Source organism: Elgaria multicarinata, chromosome 8 (genome assembly GCF_023053635.1).
Source record: "Elgaria multicarinata webbii isolate HBS135686 ecotype San Diego chromosome 8, rElgMul1.1.pri, whole genome shotgun sequence".
NCBI lineage: Eukaryota > Metazoa > Chordata > Lepidosauria > Squamata > Anguidae > Elgaria > Elgaria multicarinata.
Window position 1 is genome coordinate 8,389,067 of NC_086178.1, and position 21,974 is coordinate 8,411,040.

General features: G+C 44.4%; 1 pseudogene; it reads left to right on the top strand.

Annotated features, from left to right (window-relative positions):
* The window catches only part of LOC134402416 (cytochrome P450 2C39-like), a 44,215-nt pseudogene that overhangs the window by 14,021 nt on the left and 8,220 nt on the right, over nt 1–21,974 (top strand).

Consider the following 21,974-nt stretch of genomic DNA (forward strand, 5'->3'; position numbering starts at 1 on the left):
AAATTTGATTCTCTTTTTCTTCTCTGTGTAACTTGGACGGAGTGTGCTGCTTTTGTGAAGTTCAACAGGCAGCCACAGATTGAGCATTTTGGGGAAAGCATACACACACTTCTTGTCCCATTTCCCTACATTTATTAGTAATATTCTTAAACATATTATTATATTCTTTTAGATATTCTTAGTAGTATATATATATTAGTATATTCTCATACATATTAGTAGTAGTATAATATTTTATTCTTCTTGTCCCATTTCCCTACATTTAAACATATTATATTCTTCTTATACATATTCTTAGTAGTACCTTATACATAGTATTAGTAGTATTAATATTTTATTAGTCATCATGAAAAGAGGAAGCAGGCGTGCTGAAAGCAGCAAGGCTCAGGCTGGCAGCAGTAAGCAGGCTGCCTCTCCTCCTGTGAAAATCAAACGGGCAACTCCTTGGCTGACTGCTCCAAAACAGAAGCAGGACAAGCAGCAGGCAGAGCCACTCTCTTCTGCAACTTGTGCCCGGCGTTCTCTTTTTGAGGGTGGGAATGGGAAAAGTGCCCGTTTGCAAGCGGCACGTGGCAGCAGTGCCATTAGAGGAGGAGGAGTATCCCCAACTCCTTCATTCTCCTTTCAGCCCACGAGCCTGCTGATGGACCTAGACGAGGTCCTCAGCACAGTGGAGGGGGGGAGGAGGAGGAGGCGGTGGGCCTCCAGGATGTGGGGGCTGAGGAGGAGCAGCAGCAGGCCGAGGCTCTCTCCCCAGTCTCATCCCACACCCCTGTTTCTGTGGCAACACCAGAGAGCTCAGGCGGGCAATTGGTGGTGTCACCACGGAAATGAAAGACAAGCATCGTGTGGGACCACTTTGAGTTGGGAGCGGATCCCCGCTTTGCTGTCTGTCGCCACTGCAAACTCAGCCTAAGCAGGGGTTCATCGACAGGGCATTATGGAACCAGCAGCATGAAGATGCATCTTCACAGGCAGCACCAGTCGGTCTTGATGGGGAAAGAGGCGGGCAAGGCGACTGGTTCCAGGGGAAAGCCGAAGGCGGCTGCTGCTGCTGCTGCTGCTGCTGGCACTTCCAGTCTCAGCTCTCCATCTCCCATCCCCACAAGGGTTAGGCAGGCAACCCTGCCGGAAATGGGGTGGGGGAAGTATGGAACCACAAGATGGCGTTTTCCAACGCCCACTCAGGGTGCTACTGTGGTGGGGCATCTGCCGGGACTGACTCCTCCCCAATACTAGATCTATGACATGTCACTCTGCCTGCCCCTCTGCTAGCCTGTCCTCCTTGGTGACCGACTCACTGGGATGGTTTGCGTTTGCAATGCGTGACTAACTGCAGTGCTGGCTTAGAAACCAGCTATCCTTGCCTCACTTCCTTGTGCCCCAAGAAATGCCCACAGCCTGCCTGCCTGCCTGCCTGCCTGTCTGCCCGCCTCCCCCGGGGTGCTGCTGTGGTGGGGCATCTGCCAGGACTGACTCCTCGCCTACTCTGCCTGCCTCTCTGCCCGCCTGGTGCCTGGTTTGCTCCCAATCGTCCTCCTCTGTGCCCCTCAAGGCGTAACTGCTGGCTTAGAAAGAAACAACCAGCCATCTTTGCCTCATTTGCTCCTTGCGCCCGCTTACGGGTTGGTTTGCTATGCGTTGGTGCTCAAGCCATCCTTGCGGCACTACAATGCATGCTGCCTGCCTGCCTGCCTGCCTGCTTTCCCTCCTTTCTCCCCTTCCCGCCTTGCAGGGATGGTGGATGTGTCTTGCTTTGACTCAGGGGAGAAGTCCTTCCTGCGCTCACTTAGACTTTATCAAGTTCAATAATCCCTTTTTCAAATGTGCCAGAAGATTTAGGGTTATCTCGTGGCATGTTGGGATTGCCTTGGAACTGGCCCCATTGAGCTGTCTGCAATTGCAACTTTAAATCCCTGACATACTGGAGTGTCCGAATTTCAAAAGTTCCCCTAACATCAGGGGATGATGGGATTGCCTTGAAACTTGGTGTCCATGGGGACACATGGGTAAGCTGTCATGGGACCAAAGGATAGGTTTCTAACGTGCAAATTGACGTAGTTGTAGAATGGGACTTGATTTGGGGTGAGTTAAAAAGTTTAAGCCACGCCAAAAATCAGGGGATGATGGGATTGCCTTGAGTGTGGGCGTCCCTGTGGACACATGGATAAGCTATCATGGTGGTGAGTTTGAGGTTTCTAACATGCAAATTGACGGAGCTATCCCAAGGGGTGTGAATGGGGTGCCCGATTTTCAAAAATTCGCCAAAAATCAGGGGATGATGGGATTACCTTGAAACTTGGCGTCCATGTGGACAAGTGGATAAGCTATCCTGGTGCCGACTTTGAGGTTTCTAACATGCAAATTGACATAGTTGTAGAATGGGACAATTTGGGGTGAGTTAAGCCATGCCAAAAATCAGGGGATGATGGGATTGCCTTGAGTGTGGGCGTCCCTGTGGACACATGGATAAGCTGTCCTGGTGCCGAGTTTGAGGTTTCTAACATGCAAATTGACGGAGCTATCCCAAGGGGTGTGAATGGGGTGCCCGATTTTCAAAAATTCCCCAAAAATCAGGGGATGATGGGATTGCCTTGAAACTTGGCGTCCATGTGGACACGTGGATAAGCTATCATGGTGCTGAGTTTGAGGTTTCTAACATGCAAATTGACGGAGCTATCTAAAGGGGTGTGAATTAGGGTTATGGGTGGTGCGTTAGAGGGTAGAGCCGCGCCAAAAATCAGGGGATGATGGGACTGCCTTGAGTCTGGGCGTCCATGTGGACACATGGATAAGCTGCCCTGGTGCCGAGTTTGAGGTTTCTAACATGCAAATTGACGGAGCTATCCCAAGGGGTGTGAATGGGGTGCCCGATTTTCAAAAATTCGCCAAAAATCAGGGGATGATGGGATTGCCTTGAAACTTGGCGTGTGTGTGTATACGCCCATGAGGTGTCATGGTGCCAAACGTGAGGTTTCTAACTTCAACAGAAAAAAAGTTGTTTACTTTTTTAGCTTTCAATGCAACCCTATGGGGGGGCAAAAACGGAGCTCCGGATCCGGATCCGGAGCTCCGAGCGGAGCGGAGCGGAAGTGGGCGGAGCGGGGGCGGAGCGGAGCGACCCGCTCCGGAAAATGGCGGATCTGCAAGTGAAGCGGAGCGGGGGGTCCGTGCACACCCCTAGTCCTGACCCAACACATGAAAGCTGATGCTCTAAGCAAGGGGTGGGTGGTAACATGTGGCCTTCCAGATGTTTTGGCCTACATGATCTCTTACCATTGGCTGTGCTGGCTAGGACTGACGGGAGCTGTATGACAATATATCTGGAGAACCACAAATTGCCCACTCCTGCTTTAAGCCATTGTAACTGGGAATGCTGGAAGATTTTTCTGTCTAAACCTGCATAGGATTGTGCCCTAAAGGGGTTATGGTTGTTGGATAAGATGCCTCTGGCAAGGTTTGGCTTGCCTACCTGCCTGTCACAGTGGGACTGGGCAACCAGAAGAGCCTCTCTCCTGCTCTGATACTAGGCAGGGACAAGGTAGGTGAAAGGAGGGAATAAACACAATGGGGTGGGAATATCAGCAAAGGTGGAGGAAGGAATATTCTGGGAGAACAAAGGGAAAGTGAGAAGGAAAGATGAGGCAGGAATCTGAGGGGGAAAGGAAAACTGGGAGAGAGAAGGCAAAGTGGAGCATTGCATCCAGTTCTGGGCATGACACTTCAAGAAGAATGCAGACAATCTGGAACATATTCGGAGGAGGGCAGCCAGGATGATCGGGGGTCTGGAAACAAAGCCCTACGAGGAGAGACTGAGGGCCTTGCTGGACCTACCTGTTAATCTGGTGGGGAGTAGGGGTGAGCCCACGCTGCAGCTAGCATGGGCTGTCGCCCCAGTCTACACGTGACATGAGACGGGGTAAGGGAAAGCCCTGTTGCGTCGGCCATTTAAAAAAAACTTAAAGGGGCCATGTGCGCAGGAGCGCACCAACGATAAGTTAGGTCTTTTTTTTTTTTAAAAAAAGGGGGTTCCCCGCTCCCCCTGCCCCAATTCCCCCCCCACAATGTCTGATGCCCCCACCTGCCTGCCCCTCACTCGCTTGCTTGTCCACCCCCTGCCCGCCCCCTCGCTTGCTCGCTCGTCCCCCCTGCTTGCTCACTCACCCGTCCGCCCCCGCTCACCATGTCCGATGCCCCCTTTGCCCCCCTGCTTGCTTGCTTGCTCACCCGCCTGCCCCCCCACTCACAAGGTTAACCCTCATGTATTAACTTGCATTGTTTAATTGTAGCATTCCCTTTCTATACTTTGACCCAAATGGCAGATGGCAAAGCAATATGGAAACATTTACACTATATGGCTAGGACATCAACCTGCAATTGTTCTGTCTGGATTCCAAGCTGTGAAGAAATGTCTGATCAACCATTCAGGAGAATTCTCTGAGCGACCGTTGACTCCTTTCACTAAAGTTGTAGGAAGAGAAAGAGGTAAGTTGTGAATGATAAGAACATAGTCTGTAGCATGCAATGAAAGCTTTGGCTGCAAAGTCCTTGCACTTTTCCTTGAGAGACTCATTGAGGGGAATAAATAATACTCACAGTCCTTATTCATCAGTAAAGTTCTTTTACTGAGGTTTTCTCATCAGTTTAGTATAAACTTTCATTTACATGCATGGTCATCATAATATCAACACGGATCTCCGAACACCTAATACCTAATCACCTAAACCTGAACCTAACAACCTAAACCTAACAAGATGTCATTAAACACTGTGCATCTTAAATACATTTCACCACTAGTATTGCAACATACTTAATTGTCCAATTAGCCAATTCTCCTCTGTCCATGTCTGATGCGTAGACCACGTCCTCCACACTCCGGTTGCAATCTTGCCAAGTCCAGAAACATGATTACAAAGCTTTTAACCCTTTACAATCATTTAACCCTCTGTGGGTCAAATTCTACTCAACAGAATAAGCAGATGTGCTGGTCTTTCCTCCAGACAAAATTTAAGAGGGATGTTAGCAAAATGGAACACAAGATCTCTCTATGAAATTTTCGTAAGCTGAGGATATCTCTAGGAGGTGAACTCTGAAAATAGATGGTAAACATAGTACAACTGTGATCGCATTCATAACAAGGAATTCAGCAGTCCTGGATTTCAACTCCCGATCTTAGCAATCTAAATTTGGCTTCCAGTATCACATGATATATTTCCCCACACCAATGGTACCAACAAGGACCATGACCACTGACTCCACCCCAGCACTATCTATAAAGCTATTTAGACAGTGGGCCTTGCTAGACCTACCGGATAATCTGGCCGGGAGTCAGGGCGATGGCGCTCTACATCTAGTGCACGCATCGCCCTTTTCCACATGTCAACACGCGATGGGGCAAGGGGAAGCCCTGTCGCATCTGCCATTTCCCCCCCCTTAAAGGGCCATGTGCGCAGGAGCACACCGCCGTAAAGGTAAGTGGTTTTTAAAAATAAATATAGGGTCCCCACTCCCCCCGCCCCTGATTCCCCCCCACAATGCCTGATGCCCCCCCTGCCCATTCGCTCGCCCGTCCTCCCCCTGTCCGCCATGCCCTGTCCCCCATCCTTCTTTCCCCCATCCCTGATGCCCTGTCCCCCGTCCATCTTCCCCCATCCCCGATGCCCTGTCCCCCATCCTTCTTCCCCCCTGCCGTCCGCCATACATGATGCCCTGTCCCCCGTCCTTCTTCCCCCCCCATCCCCAATGCCCTGTCTGTTAGGCCCTCTGAAAAGTTTCTGGGGATGGACTCAGAGGAGGAGGAAGCAGAACCGGTGCAGACAGAGGCTGTTGTCATGGCTGCTGAACTGGTGTCAGCTGGGAGTGGGGCCAACTCAGAGAATGAAGTGGAGGCAGAGCCAAGTAACAATGTGCTGGTAATTAAACCAGCAGGGAGTTTGGCCAATTCAGAAGACACAGAGGGAGAAACAACAAACTTACCTGCACAGTTGTTTAGGCAGCATAGGGCGGAAAAGGAAGCCCGGCGCAGGTCTTTGCGTATTTATGCTAGACACCAGCTCAACAGGGAACACCTGTAGCTGCCAGGGAGGGGTATTTAGAGAGCTGGGAAGCAACAGGAACTTTGCCAGAGATTAACTGAGCATCCTGGTGAAAGCTCTTGGTTCCTGTTTCGGATCTTGGTGACCCTGTATCCTGGTTGAACTTCGGACTGGCTTGGAATTCGTGACCTGCTCGTATCCCTGGACTTCTGGAGTGTTTTCGTGGACTCTGACGTGGACCCTAAATATATTATTATTATTATTATTATTATTATTATTATTATTATTATTATTATTATTATTATTCAGAATGACACTGTCCTTCACCAATACCTCCACAACCACTGACAACAAAGGTAGGGTGACCCTATGAAAAGGAGGACAGGGCTCCTGTATCTTTAACAGTTGCATAGAAAAGGGAATTTCTGCAGGTGTCATTTGTATATATGGAGAACCTGGTGAAATTCCCTCTTCATCACAACAGTTAAAGCTGCTGGTGCCCTACCCTCTTTTAAATCTGGTCTCTCTAGTATAGCTCCTGCAGCTTTAACTGTTGTGATGAAGAGGACATTTCACCAGGTTCTCCATATATTCAAATGTCACCTGCTGAAATTCCCTTTTCAATACAACTGTTAAAGATACAGGAGCCCTGTCCTCCTTTTCATATGGTCACCCTAACAAAGAAGCTATCACCTAGGGATTGGGCCACTGTTATTTTGTTTCATCCATGACCCTCTTTGCTTTTCTCAGGTGATCCAAGTTCCCTTAGAACCAGTTCCCATCTAGACCAAACAATTCCAAGTCAGGTAGGGTGACCATATGAAAAGGATGACAGGGCTCCTGTATCTTTAACAGTTGTATTGAAAGGGGAATTTCAGCAGGTGTCATTTGTATATATGGGGAACCTGGTGAAATTTCCTCTTCATCACAACAGTTAAAGCTGCAGGTGCCCTGCCCTCTTTTAAATCTGGTCACTCTAGTATAGCTCCTGCAGCTTTAACTGTTGTGATGAAGAGGGAATTTCACCAGGTTCTCCATATACACAAATGACACCTGCTGAAATTCCCTTTTCTATGCAACTATTAAAGATACAGGAGCCTTGTCCTCCTTTTCATATGGTCACCCTAAAGTCAGGCATACATACTGGCGCTAATGAATCAAAGATTTATAACAGGCACCTGTGCCATCAAATAAAAGGGGCAAGGTCCTAAAAGGAGTTAATTCCTGCCTTTATCCAAAGAGGCCCTTAAACAAACTAACAACCACGGCAAATAAGAAAGAATAAGACCAATGGAAATTCAACTCAGCAAGAAATAATAACTTAATTACACAGAATATGAGTGCCAATTACAGTCATGCTTTAGGCCTCTGGGCACCATGGTTTGTAATGTAAAGATCCAGAAGAGTTCCCTCCTAATGCAACTCTTATGCTCAGAAATGCTGGTTTTTGTTTTTCTAGTAGTCATGCCCATATATAAGAGTTTGCATGGACATTGAATGATGTAGATAAAGCCCTTAGACTCACGGTTAAACATCTCCCGAAGTGTATACTGTCTGCTGTTTTGGGGGTTGGTGAAGTGTTTGATTTGTAAGCAGTTCACACAGACACTGCAACGACAGCAAGGAAAGTTTCCCCTGGTTTTCTGATATGTGGTACAGTCTTGATTCTCCTTATTACTTCTCCTGAGACTGCTATGTACCATTTTAATTGTGTGATTACACTATTGATTATGTTATAAGTGCTCTTTATAATCTGCTTTTATTAGTATATTAAACCTTGTTTACTGTTTACACCCTTAACTTTTTTGTTATCAATTGTATTGTTTTTAGCACTTTTGATGTTTAACTGTTCCCTTAGAGCTAGGAGCTCATTACTTTGAGCATACACCCATGGCCTCTGTCCAGATGGCAGAAGTTCATATATGAGTTATTCCGTTCTATTAAATGGATAGCTTCCCTAGGAATCAGATTTATAATACTCAGAGAGTGTGGTGGCTAGTATGTTTCCTTCTCAGTTTCTCCCATTTCTGCCAATCTCAGGCTAGAATTTGATATTCTTTTAACATCATGGTTGATATTCTTTTACCGGTGTTCTATTGTATGTGTTATTGGACAGTATTGGTTAGGGTGACCATATGAAAATGAGGACAGGGCTCCTGTACCTTTAACAGTTACATAGAAAAGGGAACGTCAGCAGGTGTCATTTGTATGCATGTTGCACCTGGTGAAATTTCCTCTTCATCACAGCAGTTAAAGCTGCAGGAGCTATACTGCAGCTATACTGTGACCAGATTTAAAAGAGGGCAGGGCACCTGCAGCTTTAACTGCTGTGATGAAGAGGAAATTTCACCAGGTTCCTCATATATACAAATGACACCTGCAGAAATTCCCTTTTCAATGCAACTGTTAAAGATACAGAAGCCCTGTCCTCCTTTTCATATGCTCACCCTAGTATTGGTGTTATCCATATAATATTAAGTATTTGCATTGGTGGAGTTGATCTTTGTAGGAAGACCCTCAGTGCATGCATGTTTATAATGGTGGGTAGACCACATTGTGCCACACCCTACTTATATAGAAAATGTAAGAGGATAAAAAAGCATCATCCAGCTGGTTCGATGAACCCATTGTTATTTGTGGGGCTTGCAGCATATCTTATTCATGTGGTGGAAATCCAAAAAATGGAAGGATTTCTTACTTCCATGGCTGCTTGCACATCAGATACAGCTATGATGAGAATTGCACAAATAGCTCAGTGTTGCTGTTCTTCAGTCTTCACTAGATAACTGTATAAATCCTTTTGAAATTAGAATTTAAATATCAATAAACTTTATTGCATATTAGCCGCATGGGCCATTCGCAAACAGATGAGACAATAATATACCCGCCGCAAGCTTGCCACTAGCCAGCAAAAATGCTACAAAAAAGAGTGTTAATAGGATATCAATCATCCAGGTTATAATTACAATGTTAACCAACATATAATTTTGGGTTATTAGAGTTTAATCGTTTGAGTCAATCAATAGTTTCCGGACCTCCATCGCCAAACTTGATGTATAATAGTCTGTACCAGCCAAAAGTTTTTGAACTATACCTTTAGATGACATGTAGTTAAACCTGGGAATCAAAGGCTCAAGGTAATGTTTCCTCAACTCCGCATACCTTGGGCACTCAACTAGGACATGAATCACATCCTCAGTTTTAGGGCAGCCTGCTGGGCAATCTACATTGACGCTAGGGTGGTTTTTATAGCGCACCTTCACCTTCACCTCCATCAGCTGGAGTGAATTTAACCTGCACCGAGTAAATAGCCATCTCAGCTCTTGTGGCATTCCAGAAGTTAAATATAGGGGAGCCTTTCCCGGAGCAGTAATGATACTTTTATAGAGTCCATTTGAGGTGCTCACTTCGACCGCTTGCATAGTTGTCTGAATATCACAGTCATACAGCCTTCTAGAAATCTCATCCTTGGCCCCATCATACCCCCTCATAAGGAGGAATGCTTGCAAGAAGTCCAATTTGGAGACAGAGTGTCTCATCCTGTCTGCCCATGAATCCTTCCCCATATCATCATATGTGGACAGCACCAATGGTGAGGCCAACTGAAACACTATCTTTCACCAGAAGGATATTGCTGCTTTTAGAGTCAATGTATGGATTGAGTGGCATGCAGTTTCCAGTCGGACAATATCCTTAGATGTAGATCTGGGAACTCCGAGGGCCCTAGATAGAAATTTATGCTGTACTACCGCTAATAGTGTGATATCTGCATGGGCCCAAATGGGCACTCCATACAGAGTCTGAGGGAATAATTTGCTTTTAAACAGTTCTAATAGTGGTGGTACCCACTGTCCTCCTGCTTCAGCTGTGAAGCGGCAAATAGCGTTAGCTGTTACATTAGCCGCTGCCTTAAATTGACTTTAAGGGCTTCATTCTTACAATATACGCTTAGCGCTATCAACATCCTACGCATCCCCACTTGCGTATGTGAAAGGAGAACAGCGTCATCTGCATACAGTAGCACCGAAATGTTCCTATCCTTTAAGCGGGTGGATAGAAGTCACGAGTAGTTAGGGTAGGGACAATATCATTTAAATATAGATTGAATAAAAGGGGAGCTAGCAGACATCCCTGACAAACTCCTTTGTTGGTAGTGACGGGGTCTGATAGGAGGTTCTCACGCATAAGCTGGAGTTTTGGTGCAGACCCTGGTAGAATTTAAGCACAGAAGTGTGTTGCAGTTGAATTGCAATATTAGCATCAGTCTTCAGATGTGACTACTAAAGGCATGAAGCCATGTCCCAAACCCCCAGCAGCTAGGGAATCATCTTAAAGAGAAAGACAACAGTGGTTCCTTTTCCAATTGGATTTCTCCTCTGTTTGAACGACTAGTCCTCATGGCAGAAAACTCTGGGCTTCCCCATAGATTATTATTAGATTAGGAAACACTAGTGTTACGTTGATATTTCACACAGAAAATACGTAATATGGGTATCACACGTGAGTTTAAACACACCATTGAACAATGGTCCAGGAAGTCAAGTGAAAGGCTCCCTCAAGACAGTTTACAGTTAAGATCATAAAAACAATTTAATCCATAAAACAATTAGACACCCAACACAATGCCATAGATAAAAAGGATCAGCAGTTAAAATTATAGACTAATGATTTTATTCAGTTAAATGCAGCTTGGAAAGGCTTGTTTTAAAGCAACTAGGGAGGAAGCCAAATGCGCATCCTGTGGGAATTTCACAGGGACAGGGCTACCACTGAAAAGGCCCTGTCTCTTTATCTTGCCAGCCTGATGGATCTGAATGGTAGTCTTGTAAACAGGACTTCTCTGGCTGCACTCCGGTCCAAGGAAGGTTCCTTTAGGAATAGGTGGTCCTTTCTAAGGTAATAAATGTCCACTGTTGTTTAATGAGTTAGAAATATTCATGTGTGATTTCTAAAAGTTGTGGAAATTGCCAGTGTAACATGACAGTAATTATTCCCACAGCAATCTGTTGCTCAGAGATCATACATTTTGGTAGCACTGTAAACTGAAGGAATTTCTAGGATCTTCTGTTTTCTGTCTATCACACAATAGCACACAAATTGAGATGCAGGAATGAAAAATAAATTCTGTGTGAATCAACCCTGAATGATTCATTGCTCAAAGATAGAAGAGAATGAGCACTTTTGATTGTTTCTGAAGCATACAGAAGTGGCCAGTACCAGTAAATTTAGATAGTACTAGACAGAGTCTTATTCTACATTCTGTAAGAGCGGCAGCTATTAGATGCATGGGCATAATCTGCAGTAAATGTTATGGGCTTGCAACGTAACATGTTTTTAACATGAATTTTGTGAGTAATATTATTATTATTTATTTATTTATTTATTTATTTATTTATTTATATAGCACCATCAGTGTACATGGTGCTGTACAGAGTAAAACAATAAAATAGCAAAACTCTGCCGCATAGGCTTACAGTCTAATAAAATCACAATATCTCATTGATTACTGACAACCTCAGGTATTATACTTGCAAATGGTCACACCTGGAAACAGCAAAGACGGTTTGGTCTAGTTACTCTGAGGAAACTAGGACTGGGGAAGAAAGGCATGGAGCGCCAGATAGAAGAGGAGGCCCAGCAGCTGGTGGAGACTTTTGCACGTGCAAAGGGTATGTAATGCTAGGAAATGATGCCGACATATGTCCCAGTCCCCATAAATCTTTTTGAACGCTGTACATTTTGGAATGTAATTTCTTGGGCCCAATCTATATGGGAAAAGTATGAGAAGTGGTATCTGATTATATGCAGATTTCCATGAAATTGCTTTGGTCCATCAGTGGCACAGAAAGCAAGAAAAGTGGAGTATACCATACCTAAGAACTTACTTTCATGGATCACATGACACTTGAAATGGACGTACTTCAGGATTGGCTGGGTGGGGTGCAGCAAGTAGAACTGAACAGTATGAACTGCATTGGTGCTACTCAGTGTGTGCAAGAGGCTTGCTCCCCATCCTTGTCCACACACTGCCATTCAGGGAAGTTTAATCGAAGTGCTGAATTAAGTCCCTGTAGTTTACCCCACACCTCTCTCTTCTCATCCACCATTGGAATATTGTGAAAGGTTAAAAGAGAGCAGGGCAAAGTAAGCTACTGCTCTACTGAAGGTTTAAAACAGTGTTACCATGCTATTGTGAATGGTTAAAACAGGCTACAGATCGTGGATGGGTAAAGCAGGCTACTGCACTATTGTGCCGCACTAAAACAGCACTACTGTGGAGTAGTACTCTATGGGAAAAGAAACCTGTGTCCAAAAGTGCCCTACTTGATTTCTGACAAAAAATAAGCGGCCAGAAATCACAATAGCTTCCCATGACCCTCTGTGAAATCCCACTCTCAGTGGGAATGGGAGATGTTGAATTAATATTAAGATGCCTTAATTTTCAGGGCAGCCACTTGACCCTTCATTTCTCATCACCAATTCAGTCTCCAATGTGATATGTGCAGTGACCTTTGGACACCGATTTTCTGTTGAAGATCATAAATTCCAGGAACTGATTGAAGCCGTTGATGTTGGCTTAAAATTTGCAGGCAGCATCTTTCATACTGTGAGTTGCCTTTTCCTTTCCTACTGAGACGGATAGGTCTTCCAAAGCTCCATGTTCCCTTTCAGTATTTGGAAAATCCTTATGATAGTGATTAGAGTGCTGGGTTTACTGTCTCTTAGCCTAACTATGGGACCACATAGCTATTTCTCACAACTATTGTGAAGATAAAAGGAGATGTGCAGGGTGGGTGGGGGCAGTGTACACAACAATGAACATTTTGGAGGAGAGACAGGATAAGAATGCAACAGTAATTATTCTCCTGAATACCGTATCCTCAAAAGTTAACAATCGACAATTACTTATCTAATAAAATGTCTATCTTGCTTTTAGGAAAGTACGAATGAGTGGAAAACCACAAGAATCTGAAAATATTAATAGAAACATCATTCAGTGTTTACACACAATCTCTGATTATGAAATACATAATGTTACAGTAATCCCATCATATAACTATACGAATTAGCATATTACAATAAAAATGTGATTCGGGATGGGGCTCCAGTTTGCTTCCATTTCAAATAATCTTTTTCAAATAGTTCCTTGGTGTGCTTCTTGTCCCAGAAGTGTGTTGTTATTTTCAGTTTTTATTTTAATTCTCAATGGTGTCCTAGTCTGTCCAACATAGAGAAGATAACATCGACACAGAATAACAGAAATTACATTGGATGAATTACATTTCCTCCAAAATGGTTCAAATGATACACGTCACTTTGTGGATGCTTAAATGTCTCAGTTCTAATGTCTGGTGATAACAAGAGCAACGTCCACATTTGAAATGCCCTCTGTTGTTGTTTATTTGTTCAGTCATTTCCGACTCTTTGTGACTTCATGGACCAGCCCACGCCAGAGCTTTCTGTCGGCTGTCGCCACCCCTAGCTCCCCCAAGGTCAAGTCTGTCACCTCCAGAATATCATCCATCCATCTTGCCCTTGGTCGGCCCCTCTTCCTTTTGCCTTCCACTTTCCCTAGCATCAGCCTCTTCTCCAGGGTATCCTGTCTATGTGCCCAAAGTACTTCAGTTTTGCCTTTAATACCATTCCCTCAAGTGAGCAGTCTGGCTTTATTTCCTGGAGTATGGACTGGTTTGATCTTCTTGCGGTCCAAGGCACTCTCAGAATTTTCCTCCAACACCACAGTTCAAAAGCATCTATCTTCCTTCGCTCAGCTTTCCTTACGGTCCAGCTCTCGCAGCCATAGGTTACTACGAGGAATACCATTGCTTTAACTATGCAGATCTTTGTTGTCAATATATTCATGTAGACAAACAGGTCACCTATACCAGAAGTGCAGTGATACCTTATGCAAGGTGCTATCTGACAATGAGACATTTTTCTCCAACTCTCAAAATACCAGAACCCCGGGCTCATCCCATGAAGCTGATTGGTGGGAGATCCAGGACACACAGCGCATAGTGAAATTATGAAACTCACTACCACAAGATGTAGTGATGGCCACCAATTTGGATGGCTTCAAAAGGGGGTTGGATAAATTCCTGGAGGCAAACGCTATCCATGGCTACTAGCCCTGATGGTTTTGTGGTATCTCCAGTATTCAAGGCAGTAAGCCTGTGTGCACCAGTTGCTGGGGAACATGCGTGGGAGGGTGCTGTTGCATCACGTCCTGCCTTGTTGGTCCCTGGCCAATAGCTGGTTGGCCACTGTGGGAACAGAGTGCCAGACTAGACGGACCCTTTATCTGATCCAGCATCACACTTCTTATGTATTTATGGAGGTATGTTTTGATTCCAGTGCCAATGTTTTAATGTTATGTAATTTATTGCAGATGACATATGATTCTATTCCAAAGTTCAACATATGTTATCCTGTCTTAGCCTCCCTCTCATGTAGCCATCTCTTGTGGGAAACCCCAAGCTAGTAACACATGTGTAGAGTGGCATCCCTCTTGACAAAAATAAATAAATAAATAAAAATATTCCACAGGTGCAATTACGTTTGAGTTTCAAAAAGTGACCCACATACACATTCTATTTTAGATGTAAAGATTGAGTGCTTGTATAACGTAATAGAAAATCCCTACCCGTACTTTTGGAATGGCTTTTGCCACATGATGGCGACGGGACACAGAGCAAGGCTGAACTTGAGGCTTGGGCAGGTCCATACAGGAGAAGGCAGTTCTAAACGTATACTGGCTCTAGGCTATGGAATGCTTGAAATGTCAGAAAAATAAGTAACAAGTGAAGATGGGGAAGTTCAGCCTGGACGCCTCTAGATCTTGCCCCAGCATAATCCAAAGGGTAACTGTGTTACAATCTGAATATTTGTCTGGGATGTGCAAATTAGAACCGGTCACTTACAAGTGGAGAACAGAGGAAATTCTCCAACATCCCTAACTACAATAGCTGTAATACTGGACAGAGTGGTAAATTCAGTTCTAAAATGAATCAGTCTTCATTATGGGGGTGCAGTGAAACACTCTTAAAAACATAAGGGACATGCTGGATCAGACCAAGGGTCCATCTAGTCCAGCACTCTGTTCACACAGTGGCCAGCTGTCGACCAGGAACCCACAAGCAGGACATGAGTGCAATAGCACCCTCCCACCCATGTTCCCCAACAACAACTTGTTCCCCATGTTCCCCAACAACAACCTCCTCTAATACTGGAGGTTACACTCTTCCTCCAGTCAGAAGTGGCACCTCCAATCCACAGATATTGAGCTGGATTGGGAGGGGCAAACCAGGTCACTGAGTGAGATGGGCATATAGTTTGCTCACCTTAGCAGCAGCGGCGGTTCACGTTCCCTGTGGTGAGGCTATCTTCTCTGACAACTAAAGAGAAAAAAGGGAGCCTTGATACATATACATACTTTTGAAATAGAATAATTGGCCTTAAGTATTTTGTTTAAATTGGAGATATGACATGCAATTGTATCTTGATGTGATAGGTTATGATTTATAAACAATGTGTTTACATAGTTTGAGGCAGTGTAACATAACTTGCCAATGAGAACAAGATATATACACAACTACTTAAACAGTTTTTGTGATTGTTTGGTTTTTTCTGTTTGTGGTTGGAGGGTGTTTCACCCCAGCTTTTGTTGCAGTATTTCCAACCACCGCCTCCCCTTATTTAGGTATCTGGTTTCTAAAACAAGCAGCTCCCACCAATACAAACAGGTGAATCCTTTTGCTCCTCCTCGTGTGACCAAAGGCCGCCCGCTTGTTTTGAGAGTGGGTCTGGAATTGTGCCCAGATATATGATTTATTTGCTGCCTAAATCTTCATTCATATCTTCCATTAGAATAATTTCTCCAAATCTACTAATTGTAGGATTCAGAAGAAGCTGCTAGATCCAGGTTTTCACCAAATAAGAACATGCTAGCCCTCAAGAATAATCCAGACGATGATACTGAAGTGCTAATCCAAAGAGGTTGAGTGATGGACAGTGTTCCCCATCCTCCTCCCTGGTAATGTCAGTATTTTGCTTTTGTTTTCCCTATAGTTGTGCGAACTCTTCCCATGGATCATAAAACATCTTCCAGGGCCTCACCAAAAGGCATTATCTGCCCTGGGGAGGGTGCTCTCATATGCAAAAGAGGAGATAGAGAAGCATAAGGAGCATCAGTCCTTCCATGAGCCACAGGATCTCATTGATTTCTACCTCCTTCAGATGGAGAAAGTAAGTGCCTGCTTTTTATTTGAATACTACTCTTGTAAGGTATCCTTCCACTCCCTGCTTTTCTAGATGAGGCTTTTTCACTCACTACCTACCACTGCTTTTGCCTCTGGCTTGTGTGTGGGATTTCGATGTGCTCTTTATGCAGCAGGGTTTTCTTTTCTTTTTTGCTGTTGCTTATCATTGTCTAATACTATTTGCCATTTACATTGGTGGTGGAGCCTAGCAGGATCTTCTAAGATATCAACAGCATGTCCACCCCCTTGAGTATAGCTTCTTACGCTCTATGAACCTCTGTGAGCATGTCTCCTGACACAGTATTCCTGCATGTGCTCAATTATTAACAATTCCTGCTCTTTGCACAACTTCTAAAGTTCAGTCTCCCAACGCTCAAAAATTCATCCTTCCTCCACAAAGACAAAGCAGTGCTTGATCTGGCTGCCTCACTTGTCCCACCCCTTCCCCTTCTGTATGTATCATGTGGGGTGGGTGGGCTTCTGTAGATTCGAATGTCAATTTTTCCATTTTGCTGGCATCTATGCCAATGAATAGGAGGCTGTTTTGAGCCAGTCTGGGCAGAGGGTGGAGGGATCTGCTGACTGACTTTAGCCTGATGGAACTAAGGGGGTGTAGCCAGGGGACATTCCTGCTGCAATAGTCACTGTAGCCACTCCATAACACATAGCAGAACAAAGTGGAATAGCACAACTTTTGCAGTAGATGATGTTAGTTTTTTTTTGGTTTGGTTTGGTTTCAGATATCCCATTTTCCTCATTCAGAAAGATACAGAACATCAAGTTTCAGAATAGGTACAGGGTTTTTTGTACAAGAGCGGCCTTGACATCTTGAGGGTCTCCAAAAGAGGGTGCACTTATACCCCTATGTTTCTTGTGGACCATTGTTCTGAAAATGACAAACACCCTTGAGATGCCCATAAGTAATAAACCTGCAAAGCTTCCTAAGGATAGGAGCAGTGGAGGGGAAGTCCTCAGTCATTGGGTGGTTGGAATTGTGTATCATAGATACACAATTCCTACCACACAAATGGGATCATAGAGGATTCCCCAGGCATGAAACCTGCAAAGCTTCAGAAGGATAGGTGGAGGAGTTAAGAAGTAACGATGTCTCTAAACCAATTTAAGGCTTATAGTGAAGCCTGGTAGTATTTTTAGACTGTCCATCTTGTGGTCCCAACATTTTCCTCCCCCAAAACACAGTGTGTCCCACAGTCAGAGATACTAAGGAGTGGGGAAAGGGTGCTGAGCATCACAAATATGAAACACAGGGCATTAGTTAGTTCACATCAATAAATGCAGAGCTCACATGTGGAGCACAGGATATCACAGTATATAGCTTTTAAAAAAAACCCAAGCACAACCATCATCTCCTGGTACTCCATATTTCTTACTGGATTTCTATGCCGGTAGACACTAATGCTGTATTTCAATACAGGAAGGAATAGAAAGTAGCAACACCAATAAACACACTCATAGTGCCTATGGCACAGAAGATGGGCATGGAAGGTAAAGGAAGTGTTGAAAGGCAGCCTGTAATTGATTGCAAATGGAATTTCACCTTCCCCACTTTCAACATCAGAGCAGGAATGACCCCGACTCTACCTATGATGAAGAGAACCTGGCTCAGTGTATTCATGACTTCTTCATCGCAGGAACAGACACCACCACCACTGCTCTGAAATGGGCGTTGCTTCTCTTGACAATTCATCTAGATATCCAAGGTGAGAGAGATCTGTCCCATGGGACCAAGAGACACTTCTGTGTAACCAAACCAAAAAAGGCGGCTGCGCTAATTGTAGGTTCCTGACACATTTGAAGAAAAATGCTTTATCAAGGGAATCTCAAACAACTGGGTTTAAAAACCAACAAACCAACAAACAAAAACTTTAGACGGCTCCAGCTTCTCTGCAATCTCCTTATCCTCCTTTGGTACTCCTTTAACTCTGTTGGGGTAATTGAATTCACCTGTGCTCACCTCATTGGGCACCCACCCTGCCGCCACCAGCCCCTGCTCACCTGGTTGCGTGAGCCTCTTCTGAGGTCTGCTTCATATGGCGAGTTCTTGGCAGCCACCCATCCATGCACTGAAATTGCAAGCACTTGGGCTGGGGTCTGCGCTCATGTCAGGAGTGCCGAACTGGGTTCAGGGTGGCAGACGTGTGTGTGCGTGTGTCTGCCAGACCCCTGGATCCAGTCAACTGCTTGCACCATCCCTGGTTGTTATCTAGAGGTCCAACTGCCTCCATAGCTTTACTGATGGCCTTGATGTTATTAGCAGAGGTGATCAGATTACGTAAAACCTATACTGCACCAGCAGAGCTGGTTACTGGTGCATTTGCTAACCTAATTTAAAGTCATGGGCCACAGCTAGACCTTAGGTTTATCCTGGGATCATCCAGGGTTCGCCCCTGCCTGAGCACTGGATCCCCTGTGTGTCACCTAGATGAACAGGTTTGACCCCTGGACGATACAGGGATAGACCTTAGGTCTAGCAATGGCCATGGTTTTGACCTTCAGAGCTTTAAGCCAAATGAGACCAATTTACTTGAATTTGGAATTTAGTAAGATCAGCAAAGGAAGCTGTTCTTACTTTCCCAATAAGGGAAATTAGGTGGGGAAATGCACAAGAGAGGGCCGTCTGGAATGAGTTGCCCTCAGGGGTCAGTCAGGTTCCATCATTACAAGCAAGCATTTAGGAAGTACCCCCCAAAATTACTTGTTTTCTGTGTCCTTTCCCTGATCATGTTTTATTTAAATGTTCTAGATTTTCAGCTGAAATTGTGATGAGATTTTAGAATTGTCTTTGCTAGATGTTTTATGCCTTGGGTTTGTGGCTTTTATTAACTTTTGCTGAATAATATGTAGAATAAATATCTGTGAGTGGATTAAGTGCTGGAGAGAATCATGGGTGACCTTTATCGAGACAGGGACATGGGGAGTGCAACCCTGTTAATTTTGCTCGGTCTCTCATCGGTTTTTGATACCATCAACCATGGTATCCTCTTGGATAGACTCCACACTGTGTTACAATGGTTCTGGTACTAACTTTGGGGCTGATTTCAGAGAGTAACATGGCATGACCATTCCTCAGCCCCTTTGCAATTGAGCTATGGGGTTCCACAGGGTACCATGCTTTCCCCAATGTTGTTCCACATCTATATGAGTAGGGGATTTGGAGCTAAGTGCCATCAGTAGGCTGATGACACACAGCTCTATCTCCCTCTGACATTTGAATTGGGGGAGGCTGTGAAAGTCCTGGATCAGCGCCTAGAAGCAATAATGGGCTGGATAAGGGCCCCAAAACTGAAGCAAAGAGGGAATCTGGCAAGATGGGAGATCTGGGAGATCATAGAATCATAGAATAGCAGAGTTGGAAGGGGCCTACAAGGCCATCGAGTCCAACCCCCTGCTCAATGCAGGAATCCACCCTAAAGTATCCCTGACAGATGGTTGTCCAGCTGCCACTTGAAGGCCTCTAGTGTGGGAGAGCCCACAACCTCCCTAGGTAACTGGTTCCATTGTCGTACTGCTCTAACAGTCAGGAAGTTTTTCCTGATGTCCAGAATAGCAGAGTTGGAAGGGGCCTACAAGGCCATCGAGTCCAACCCCCTGCTCAATGCAGGAATCCACCCTAAAGCATACCTGACAGATGGCTGTCCAGCTGCCACTTGAAGGCCTCTAGTGTGGGAGAGCCCACAACCTCCCTAGGTAGGTTGCCTGTTATGGATGGGGTTGCACCTCCTCTGAAAGATCAGGTCTGAAGTTTGGGGGTACTCTTAGATCCACTACTGTTGCTGGAGGCCCAAGTGGCCGAGGCAGCTTGTGGTGCCTGTGATCAGCTTTGACTGGTTCCGTAGCTACAGCCTGTCCTGGACAGGGTTAGCTTGGCCAGAGTGGTACTGTGCCGGGAGAGATTCGTCAACTTAACAGTCTTCTGGAATTTTAGAAAACTGTAAAACTGATCTCTTCTGGCAGGCCTACCCAGTTGAATTTTAAGATGCCCTTTAATAACGTGCTCCTTTTAATAACATATTAGTTTTATAAGTTTTAATCAATTATATGTATTTTATGTTATTTGCATTTGTGTTGTACCCCACCTCGATCCAGAGGGAGAGGAGGGTAACATTATTATTATTATTATTATTATTATTATTATTATTATTCAAGTAATCTGAACTCTGGATTCCTGCAGTGTGCGCTATGTGGAGCTTATTTATTTATTTATTACATTTCTATACCGAAGCTCTCTGGGCGGTTCACAAAAAGCTGCCCTTAAGGCTGCTCCCTTAAGGCTTCTCCAGAAGCTGGAATTAGTGCAGAACTCAGCAGCAGTGGCTGTTATTGGGAGATGCCCTTTTCCAGCATTCAACTCCTTTGTTACTGGGCCAGGTTTAAGGTTTTGGTACAAAGTTATGAACAGCTTGGGACCAGGATACTAGAGAGAGTGCCTTCTTCCTTACTAGCCTTTCCAATCACTGAGGTCATCTGAAGGGCCTGCTTCTGGTGGTTCCACATGGATTATAGCCCAACTGGAGTCCACCAGGAGGAGAGTCTTCAGTGTGGTGGCTCCCTTCTTATGGAACTCTCTGCCTCTGGAGTTCAGGCAGGCATCAGCACTGTATTGTTTTTGGCATCTCCTGAAAAACAGCTCTTTTTCAGGAAGTTTTCCTTGCTTGACCACTCTCACACTCTGCTTGTTAAAGAATACTTTTAATGTAATGTTTTATTTTTTTTCTATACTTCATTCATTTTATCTCTTGTTGTTCACTGCTCTAGAATTGCCCTAAATGTGGAGCAGAATACAAATGTTATAAATAAACAAATGAATAAATAAATAAATATGCTATTTTAAGCACCTTGGAGATATATATATATATATATATATATATATATATATTATAATAATAAACTGATTGTAATTTGGAATTCAGTAAGTGACTCATATGGAATCATTTCATTTAGAATAAATGAGTGTTCAGCTTTCTGAAATAAAAATGCTATCCAAAATAAAGTTTTCATTTCCATCATTTTCTTCAGATAAAGTCTACAAGGAGATAGAAGATGTTTTCGGTTCATCACGCTCAATCTGCTACCAAGATAAAAAGAAACTGCCCTACACTAATGCTGTGATTCATGAGACACAGCGTTCAAAATATGCCTTATTATTTGGGATCCCAAGACAATGTGCCAAGGATGTGAAAATGAATGGTTTTCTCATTCCTAAGGTATGGAATATAGTGATGGCCACAATCCTATGCCCCAGGAGCAAGGGGCTTCACATACTTAGGGTTTCTTTTCTAAGGATTCAAAGTACAAACAACCTATCCCCACTGTGTCCTCTTCCAGAAAAAGGTGTGTGTGTGTGTGTGCATATTTGAGAAACTCTCAATTACATTGAAGGTCCTCTTCTGAGTCCTCGTCTGGGTGCCTATTCCGAGAGAGGCTCGGAGTGTGGCAACGAGGGACAGGGCCTTTTCGGTGGTGGCCCCCAGACTATGGAATGATCTCCCTGACGAGGCTCGCCTGGCGCCAACGCTGCTATCTTTCCAGCGCCAGGTTAAGACTTTCCTCTTTGCCCAGGCATATAGCAGCACTTCTTAATTACCCACATGTTTTAGTTTTTTAACGGTTTTTAATACTTTATGTGTGTATGTGCTATGTTTTAGAAATTTTAAATTTT